This window comes from Podarcis vaucheri (assembly GCF_965113315.1).
Source record: "Podarcis vaucheri genome assembly, chromosome: 17".
In the NCBI taxonomy this organism is placed as follows: domain Eukaryota; kingdom Metazoa; phylum Chordata; class Lepidosauria; order Squamata; family Lacertidae; genus Podarcis; species Podarcis vaucheri.
Window position 1 is genome coordinate 5,741,915 of NC_138755.1, and position 10,703 is coordinate 5,752,617.

The 10,703-nt window shown below is 45.7% G+C and overlaps 1 protein-coding gene across 3 annotated transcripts in view; it reads right to left on the reverse strand.

Annotated features, from left to right (window-relative positions):
* GATA1 (GATA binding protein 1) overlaps positions 1–8,687 on the reverse strand; it is a 30,562-nt gene extending 21,875 nt beyond the window's left edge. The window contains exon 1 of one of the 3 annotated variants that reach the window (XM_082205503.1): positions 7,563–8,687. The gene's annotated coding sequence lies outside the window, so the exon portion shown is untranslated. Of the gene's footprint in view, positions 1–7,017 lie in introns of all 3 variants that reach the window. The other 2 variants (XM_082205501.1, XM_082205502.1) reach the window with 2 other exon arrangements.
* Between the last annotated feature and the right edge of the window lie 2,016 nt (positions 8,688–10,703).

Here is a 10,703-nt window from a genome sequence, read left to right on the forward strand (position 1 = left end):
AAAGGTTGTTTTCTGCTGCTCCAGAGAAGCGGACACGGAGCAATGGATCCAAACTACAAGAAAGAAGATTCCACCTAAACATTAGGAAGAACTTCCTGACAGTAAGAGCTGTTTGACAGTGGAATTTGCTGCCAAGGAGTGTGGTGGAGTCTCCTACTTTGGAGGTCTTTAAGCAGAGGCTTGACAACCATATGTCAGGAGTGCTCTGATGGTGTTTCCTGCTTGGCAGGGGGTTGGACTCGATGGCCCTTGTGGTCTCTTCCAACTCTATGATTCTATGATTCTAGGAGCTGCAGTCATCTAGCAGGGATTCCCACACTGTGTGCTTGATGTTGGCAGCCTTCATGTCACATTTGCAGACATCTTTGTAATGCAGAGCTGGTCTGCCAACGGACCTGGTGCCTGAAGCCAGCTCCCTGTAGAGCATGTCCTTGTGGATACTGGACAGTCGCACATGTTCTCATGGAAGGACACAATCATCTCGCGGAGCTTAGGTGAGCTTTCTATCTTGTTGAGCAGAGTCATTTTCAGCTGATGAGGTCAATGACCTGACAAAGACCTGCACAAGGGGTGTCTCCTGCTCTCGGCAATTCTCCTGCAGCTGGCGCAGTGGGAAAAGCATGTCTGTTGTAGACCTCTGAGCTCTAAAGCTGCATTGTGACTCAGGATAGATCCTGTCAGTGAGTGACTTCAATCTGTTGAGAACTACAAGGGCAAAGCCTTTCCCCACAGTACTGAGCAGGGAGATTCCACCGTAGCTGTAACAGCCGTGGTGGTCCCCTTTGTTATTCTAGAGCAGGGGTCTGCAACCTTTAAGACAAAAAGAGCCACTTGGACCCATTTCTGAAGAAAAAAAACTGGGAGCCGCAAAGCTCGTCATTATAAAAATAACTTTTTTGTCACTTTTTTATTATTTGTTTGTTTGACCCCTCAGAATTACTCCTCCTCATAGAAATAAACATTAAATTAACAAGTTACCTTTTTGTGTGTGTGTGTTCTTCACTCCCCTTCAAAACAGTGACCAGCGTACATGCCCCCTTTCAATGCAGTGACCAGCGTACATGCCCCTTACAATGTAGCGGGCGGGCGGGAAGGTGACGTCGGGACAGTGCGTGACTAACGCACGCACCGCCGCCATGCGACGTCACAGCCAGTACAGCGCCTGCAACAGTGGGGAGTGTCGGGGCGCACAATGCGCCTCCTCCCCTCGCTAGTATTTGCCCCGGAGCCACGGCAAAGGTGTAAAAGAGCCACATGCGGCTCCGGAGCTGCGGGTTGCAGACCCCTGTTCTAGAGGGTCACAATGCTGGTGTCACACATGTCTTGTGATACTGCTTGAAATGTATGGTGCAGATGGGGCCCTAGAATCCATCGTTACTCCCCAAAATGGTGGACTTCAGGAGACAGAAGAGCAACGTCCAGCCACTTTTGATTGATGGGGTCTGTGTGGAGAGGGTAACAACGTTCAGATTTCTGGGCATTGAATTACAAGAGGATCTGTCCTGGAGTGTCAACACAAGGGGGCTTGTGAAGAAGGCGCAGCAGAGACTGTACTTTTTGAGAATACTAAGGAAAAACCATCTTCTGCAGAAACTGCTGCTTGCCTTCTATCACTGTGCCATTGAGAGCGTGCTCACTTATGGCTTATGTGTGTGGTACGGAAGCTGTACTGCCCAGGACAGGATGGGGTTGTGCAGGGTTGTTAAGGCAGCAGAGAGCATTGTTGGCTGCCCACTCTCCACCTTAGAGCAGATTTATGCCACAAGGTGCCATAGGAAGGCACTGGACATAGTAAAAGATCCATCGCATCCTGGTCACTGTCTCTTCGAGCTCTTGCCGTAGGGACGGAGATACAGGATGATGAAGACAAGAACGAGTCGTCTTAAGAACAGCTTCTTCTCCAGAGCCATCTCAGCCCTGAATGAGAAGCCCGGACTTTGAAAGTCATCTAATCTCCCTTGCTGTATTATACTGTATTGTTTAATTAGTGTTTTTATGGAGCAGTCAAGTAATTTTGTTGTCCCCGAAGGGGGCAATGACAATAAAGATATTCTTCTCTTCTTCTTCTTCTTCTTCTTCTTCTTCTTCTTCTTCTTCTTCTTCTTCTTTCTTCTAAAATGTGTAACAGGCCTTCACAACTTGTCACCCACTAGCAGAATGCAATCTGCACCAACCATGTGTGAGATGGCCTTCCAGGGGCTTAGTAAATCTGGTTTTCCTGCCTCCCACCTTGGATGTCAAAAGCCCAGGTCAATGTCAAGCAGTTGTCAGGCCACAGATGCTGTGCTGTCTTCAGCTTAGCAAATCACACGTCCAAAGGGTCCGAAATATACGCACCCGTCGTTTATGTGATTCTTACTGGGGAAGGGCCACAGATCAGTGGTAGAGCATCTCCTTTGATACAGAAGGTCTCAGGTTCAATCCTTAGCCTCTTCTGCTAGGGCTGGGATTGTTCCTTGTCTGAAACCCTGGCCAGTACTAGCTGGGCCAGTGATCTAAGTATAAGGCAGCTTCCTGTGTTTTTATTTACCAGGGATAATGACTAATTTCTGCTATCTGTTCCAGGTAAGTTGCTTTTCTAAATTTTGCATTTCAGAAAATTTGTCAGTGCAATCAGCTAGAATCATTCATCAGGGTTCAGCTCCCTTCCGGGGATCTCCAGCAATTAAATCTCTGACTGGAGGTGGACAACACAACTTGCCTCTTGTGCACCTTCATATGTGTATAAACATGAACATGAAGACACCATGCAGAGCACAACTCTCTATCATTTCATACACTGCAGCTGCTGCTCTTGATAACATATTGTAGAAGAAGCATATCCCCCCCCGGGACATCTCTAATCAAAGGGACAAAATTCTGAATTTAAATACTATAGAAGGTCCTTAAGTCAATAAGGAACATGCTTTGTTGGATTTTCAACCAGTGGAGGGCAGACTATGGCAGGGTAAATAAATGCAGTATCTATAGCAAGTCAATGAGAGACTTCAACAATGTGTACAGTGGTACCTCGGGTTAAGAACTTAATTCGTTCTTAACCTGAAACTGTTCTTAACCTGAAGCACCACTTTAGCTAATGGGGCTTCCTGCTGCCGCCATGCCGCTGCTGCGCGATTTCTGTTCTCATCCTGAAGCAAAGTTCTTAACCCGAGGTACTATTTCTGGGTTAGCGGAGTCTGTAACCTGAAGCGTCTGTAACCTGAAGCGTCTGTAACCTGAAGTGTCAGTAACCCGAAGTATCACTGTAATAATCTGGGGGGGGAGAACTCAAATAGTGAAACTTCTTTTGAAAATAGGGATGTTAAAATAGAGCCTGTGCTGTATTCATTTCTGAAAATGTGAAATATGCCATACAGCACAGCCCCAAACAACTTATGTCCTAGGCTTTATATAAGTGTGTGTGTGTGTGTGTGTGTGTCCCCACGTGCATGCAGAAACACACAAATACATATATAGTGGTACCTCAGGTTACAGACGCTTCAGGTTACAGACTCCACTAACCCAGAAATAGTACCTCAGGTTAAGAACTTTGCTTCAGGATGAGAACAGAAATCGCAGCACGGCAACAGCGGGAGTCCCCAATAAAGTGGTACCTCAGGTTAAGAACAGTTTCAGGTTAAGAACGGACCTCCGGAACGACTTAAGTTCTTAACCTGAGCTACCACTGTAAACATCAAAGCAACACTGCCACAAACATCTATGCCACACACATCAAAGGCATCACCTTATCTCTGGGCTACACCAGTCCTTATCAGCAGGAATGAAATTTCCTTTTGAATATTTTCATTTCAACCAAAATTACAGTTGTGCCCATAGCCATTCCGTAACTGCGCTCTGCACACTGTTACCGAGCTGGGCATGAGGCCCCCAGAGATGCTTCCAGAAACTTATCACCGGCTTCACCGGCATCAGATAATTATCTGTGGGGTATTTGTTATCGGGACACTATTGAATCACAGGCAGCAGTTTTAATCCAGCCTGAAACCGTTCAGATGCTACTCCCACAGAGATACCAGCTTGCATTCCCCCGTCAGAAACTTCACAAGAACATGGGACCTTCCAAAGAACCCAGGTGTCCGAGAGCCTAGGCAGAAGGTAAACCAGGAGGACTTCCTGGCTTTGCTCTTTCTAGTCCATCCTCTCAGGCCCTCTTCTCCTGCCCCAACTCCATAGATCCCAAATGGAAAAGTGGGACTGAGAAGTCTTAAGAAGTCAAGAGACAAGAATAGAAAACCCATCCCACTTCCATTTCTTGAACTCCCATTTTCCTGCCACCGTTCCATTTGGATCCTTAGCAGGACAAAAAATTAGAGGCAAATGCAATAGTCTCTGGGATCAGATGTTAATGGGAAGGTGGTTATATGGAGAGCAAAAGATATTAACATGTGTCCCATCCTTTCACTATATTCCATTCCTGTTTACCTGTCCTCTCTGTTTATCCATCCATCCATTTTCTTTCTACCTGATGAGTTTCCCAGTACAAGGTCATCCTACTATCCTTTCCTCATGCAGGGGTTTTTCACCCACTCTTTTTCTGTAGCCACCAGTTTCATGTGGGTTGATCCTTAGTTTTGAATCATTCTGTACAGAGTTATGTCCATCTCTAAAGTGTGTGTGTGTGTGTGTGTGTGTGTGTGTGTGTGTGTGTTTGTATGGCAATATTTCCATATTTGGTGCAGTGTGGGAACAAGAGTGTGAGCTGAGAAGTCCCCAGTTCAGAATGCACACCACACATACAAAGAATTCTCAGGGCTGCAGTTTACCCCTCAGAGAACTACAGTTCCCAGGATTCTTTGGGGTTGCTTTAAATGCACGGTGTATATGCAGCCTTGGGGTCCTTAAGCACGCTACACTCTCTCAGTCTCAGTTTCCCCACCACCGTCTGCAACGTGGGGATAATATTACTGCCTTACCTTACAGGGTTGTTCTAAGGATGACTGAGATAATGCACATGAAGCAGTTTGGGTGCTCTGATATGCAACATTAATGCTAAAAGCACAAGAGTCTTGTGGCACTTTAAAGACTTAACAGATATATTGTAGAGATGATCCTAGTTCCAATGAAATAAATAAATTAATATTAAATGCTATTAATTGTCTTTCCCAATCATGACTCTCAGGGTAGAATCCTCAGAACGTTGTCTTGCCATGAGGAGGAGTTCAATTGGAACCAACAGGACTTCCTTACAAGTCAGTTGGTTTCGAATAGAGATGTGACTCCCATTTTACAGATGAGAAAGTGAGTCACTGCTTCTGTTTGAGATAGGGTTTTTCGAACCCAGTCCCCCCGCATCGAAGGACCGACTTCCTTCCACCACATTGACTGGCTTCCTTCTCACGTATAATTCTTGGGACATTTTTGCCATGGGTGGCTTAAGAACAGCCCAGTCCTGGGTATATTTCTGTGGAAGAGAAACCTACTGCATCAAATGGGACTTCCTCCCAAGTCGCTGCACATAGGACTGCAGCTGCTAGACTGTTTGCTTAAAATGGTCTCCAAAGTGAATGCAAAAACTCCATGGTTATTTGCTTGCACGAAGCGCAGCATCAAAACAGGGCAAAAGAGGATCAAAGGTTCCCTTGTGGGAAAGCATGTCTATCTGTGAAGAAACTGGTTGATATGCTTGTCTGAAACTCCCATGGCGTTGGTCTGGAACTCTGGGTGGCATGTTTTGCCTCCCGTGCACAATGCTTTTCTAGTGCGCTGTCCCTGTCCTCTCCCCATGCTACTTATTACAGAGGTACCTCGGGTTACAGACGCTTCAGGTTACAGACGCTTCAGGTTACAGATGCTTCAGGTTACAGACTCCGCTAACCCAGAAATATTACCTGGGGTTAAGAACTTTGCTTCAGGATGAGAACAGAAATTATGCTCTGGCAGCGGGAGGCCCCGTTAGCTAAAGTGGTGCTTCAGGTTAAGAACAGTTTCAGTTTAAGAACGGACCTCCAGAACAAATTAAGTACTTAACCCGAGGTACCACTGTATTATTATTATTATTATTATTATTATTATTATTATTATTATTATTAAAATTACTAAATTGTCCTTCACCCAAATATTACAGGGCGGTTTACAATATTAAAATACAAAAAAAAAAAATACATACCATAATAACAAGCAATAACAATAATGCTCCTCGAATCATAGAATCATAGAGTTGGAAGAGACCACAAGGGCCATCGAGTCCAACCCCCTGCCAAGCAGGGGGTTGTTATTTAATAATTTTATGTACACTTAAGAATAGTCCTGCGCTCTTCCCTTCCTTGCACAACACTGATCCTTTCAGCATCTTTACACAAACAGCAACCTTCTCTGCCATGTCCAGGCAATTTTCCCCTTCCCCATTGTGTTCTTGCAGGCACCTTTCTGACCTCGGCAGGTTCTGTCAGCCTTTGTGTTTCTCACTTGCAACAAGTCTGCTCTGCCATTTCTCAGCCATCCCAATGTGTTTCTCTCACGGCTTTCATGCTCATTTTTCTGCTCCTGTGCTCCTGATTCACTTCATTCTCTGCCCTTTTTTTTTTAAATGAAATTTGGGAGTTTGTATTTGCACTACTAGAAGTTGGTGCGAGGAACTGTAGATCCGCTCTGGGTTTTTGGTGCAGTTATTTTAACTTTCCAGCACAACTGTAAATAGTAGAACTCAAAACCTAGCACATTTTGCCCGAGCCTATGCCTGTTTGAGTCAGAAACATGTCCCCTGCGATCTAGTGAGACCTAGGCACCAGTAAGTATGTGTTTATAGGATTGTGGCCTTAACTCTTTCCCAAAGGATCTACAAGGATTATTTTCTTGAATTCACTCTCCATGTTCAAAGCCCTGACTCACCATCGAATCAGACTTAGAAATTGACAAAGATTGGAGGTTAGCTCATCTATTAATCTGTTTACTCCCTCGTCTCAGTTATCACAATCTGTTAGGATACCACTACTCCCTTTTAATCTGTGGAGTGATAATCACATCTAGATGTAACTTTAAAAAATCAAGTCAACCATATACATTCCCGACAATTTATACCTTGGTCCGTTGTGTGATTGCTTTGCGTCTAGCGTTCTCGAACTCACTGCACTTTGGCTATGCACTGCCAGTTTTCCAACACCCTTTTCATTTGAAGAGGGAAAAGTTTGCCTTGTCTCTAGCCGACCCATGCTTGGAAATGCTCATTGTGCCAAGGCAGCCAACATCAGGGCTTAGCCTTTGAAGCTCTTTTCAGTCCCAAAGCTCAGACATAGACCATGCAAAATAATAACGATGATGAGGATGCCTCTACCCATGTACAGAGTGCACTTCTCTCAGCCCCAACAATACAGTAGCAGTGAAGGGCATCCAAAGCAGAGGATAAATTTTTGAGGCCAAACACGTCTCATCTTCAGCACTTTGCCCTATCCACCCATGTTGCAATCCTGCTTTTCTGTCTACCCCATTCCTCTAGCCATATCCATTACTATTCTTAACAATTCCTCGCTTTTGTCCATTACTCAAAGAGAAATCAACAACTGTCCTTCAAACAACTGGATTTTGGGCATGCATTGAATCAAACTGACCTGGTGCAGAGCAAAAACCTTGGCAAATTTTTGAACACGTCTTGGTCCACGGAGCCTAGAAAACGTGGGGAAGGGGCTGGGTTGACACTGGAGAAAGTGTCACCACTTCAGCCGGTTGATCTGCCTCAACCAAGTCCTCCTACGATGTCCCAGGCTGTACTGGTGGGACAGAGAGAGAGAGAGACTGAACGCAACAGGGAGGGGACCGATGACCAAAAAAAAAGTCAGCAGCAACCACCCAAGTGATGTCTCCGCCTCCTCCAAAGGCGACCGGCAAGGAGGATGAAGAAGAGGGAGAGGGAATTGGAGGAAATACACAAAAACTCATATGCAGACCAAATAAAACCAACACCCTTCGTTTGGAAACAATTCAAGGGATAAGTTCAAGTGTGTGGAGCGGGAGAATTAGAGGGCCAAAAATTCTGGAGATTGTATCAAGGGTTGGAGGGGGAGCTGTATTTAGTGGGTTGGTGACAAGCCTGGAAGCCCAAACTCCTAGATCTCATCCCAATCTATGGGGTGAATTTGGGGCCTGGGCTTGTGCAGGGAGAAAAGAGAATGTGAGACGGTAGGAAGTCAGCAATGCAAGTTCCTGTATCTTTTATGCTCTTATCTCTTGCTATTTGGATCCACCAGCGCAAGATATCTTTTGCTCAGCCTTCCGTGGAGGGAGATATGTAGCTGAGCATTTTCCCCCACCCCACCCTGAGAGAAGCAGACATCTTGTTACAGCTGTTCACATGTATGGAGAAATCACTGAAGGTTGTGCAGAGAGGGGGGCGGAGAATCCTGACCACTGCTTGCCCACCTACTTGCCCTCCTCCCCGCTGTGCTTCTATATGGATCCTCAAAAGAGTAGCCAAGCATTTTGGACTATTGCAATGCGCTCTACGTGGGGCTACCTTTGAAGGTGACTCGGAAACTGCAATTAATCCAGAATGCAGCAGCTAGACTGGTGACCGGGAGTGGCCACCAAGACCACATAACACCGGTCCTGAAAGATCTTCATTGGGTCCCAGTACATTTCCGAGCAAAATTAAAAGTGTTGGTGCTGACCTTTAAAGCCCTGAACGGCCTTGGTCCTGTATACCTGAAGGAGCGTCTCCACCCCCATCATCCAGCCCGGACACTGAGGTCCAGCACCGAGGGCCTTCTGACGGTTTCCTCATGGCGAGAAGTGAGGTTACAGGGAACCAGGCAGAGGGCCTTCTCGGTAGTGGCGCCTCCCAGCAGATGTCAAAGCAATAAACAATTATTTTACTTTTAAAAGACAACTGAAGGCGGCCCTGTTTAGGGAAGTTTTTAATGTCTGATGCTGTATTGTGTTTTTAATATTCGGTTGGAAGCTGGGGAGTGGCTGGGGAAACCTAGCCAGATGGGTGGGGTATAAATAATAAATTGTTATTTTGATCAGGATGAAAGTAAAGGCATGTGTCTGACACACGTTTATAGCAGGTTTGCTTTGTGGCAGAGCACATGTTTTGCAGGCCAAAGGTTCAATTCTTCCAGCCAGGTAGGGCTGGAAATGTCTCCTGTCTGGAAACCTGGAGAACTCTGAAACACTAGTCCAGGGGTCTGCAACCCGCGGCTCCGGAGCCGCATGTGGCTCTTTTACACCTTTGCCGCGGCTCCGGGGCGGATACTAGCGAGGGAAGGAGGCGCATTGTGCACCCCGACACTCCCCACTGTGGCGGGCGCTGTACTGGCTGTGACATCGCATGGGGGCGGTGCGTGCGTTAGTCATGCACGGTCCCGACGTCACCTTCCCAGTTTTGCGGCTCCCAGTTTTTTTTTCTTCGGAAACAGGTCCAAGTGGCTCGTTTTGTCTTAAAGGTTGCAGACCCCTGCACTAGTCAGTGTACCGTATTGACAGAATTGAGCTCGGATGGACCTGTGGCCTGACTCTGTATGGCAGCTTCATATGTGAGATTATACAGCAGGATGCCTGGCCTGAGAACAAGTAGTGAGGCAGAACCATTGCTGACTGTTTTCACTTCCCAAATAATGCCACACTCTCCAGCTTTCTCTCTTTTTCTGACAACTGCCCCTGGTAAGCCATTGGTCCTATTCTATTTGTCTTTGGGGAACCCAGTCAGATGGGCAGGGTACAAATAAAATATTTATTAATTATCATCATCACCAGTGTCTTTTACAAGTTAGTTGCTAGCATTGTCGTTCTGTGAGGTCCAGCCACCTCCCAGCTCTCTAGGGGTTAAAATTGCGCAGGGTGTGCAAGCATGCAGGCACAGGTCTGTAAATATAACCCACATGAAGAGAAAACACCAGTACAGGGTTTTCCTTCCATCTCCCATCCCTTTGCCACCTGTCTGCCTCTGACCCGCCTAGTCAGAGTTGCCAGTCAATGACAGTAAATGGTGTTAGATATTGTTTGAGCTGGAGCTGTTTGATAAGCATGGTCAGATTCGTGGCAAAGGAAATAGTCAGTTTATTAACATCATTCAGGAGCCAATGTTGAGCAGGCTGTGATTGCCAAGTAAAGGAGTCGTCAGCCTTCGTTTTTCTTTCCTCCTTCCCCCCTGGAATAATGTTTTACTCCTTCTTTGCACAGAATCTCTAAAAACTTGCAGTTCTGTTTGATGGAGGCCACATTTCCCGCACACTGAAATACTGGGCTTCTTTGCCACTGCAGGAGTTGGAATGCGAAAGAGTACATGTGTCTAGGCTAACGATGCTGCCTGATTGCGTAGGGGAAATCACAAGAGACCCTCATTTTCTGTCTCTTCTTTTTTTATATAAATATTTTTATTGGCAATTTCAACATAACAAATTATCAAACCATATAATCATATACATTATTTTTCCCCTTTTTTCCCACCCCATCCATCCCTCCCCCCCACCAGAGACTTCCCTCCTCTCTCTGATTCCTCAGCACATATTATTCTCTGTATTTTATAAAATTATACATATCCTTATGTTATCTATCAATAAGTTTGTGTATGTTTATTTAAACCTGCCAAGGAGTCCAGTTCATTTTGTTGTCTTTTTAGATAATTTGTAAAAAGCTCCCATTCCTCCTTAAAGTCACAGTTGTCCTTGCCCCGCAATTTGTATGTTAGTTTAGCCCGCTCTGCGTAGCTCATAAATTTTTCTTGCCGCTGTTCTTTCGTTGGGATTTCCTCGTTCTTCCATCCTTGTGCG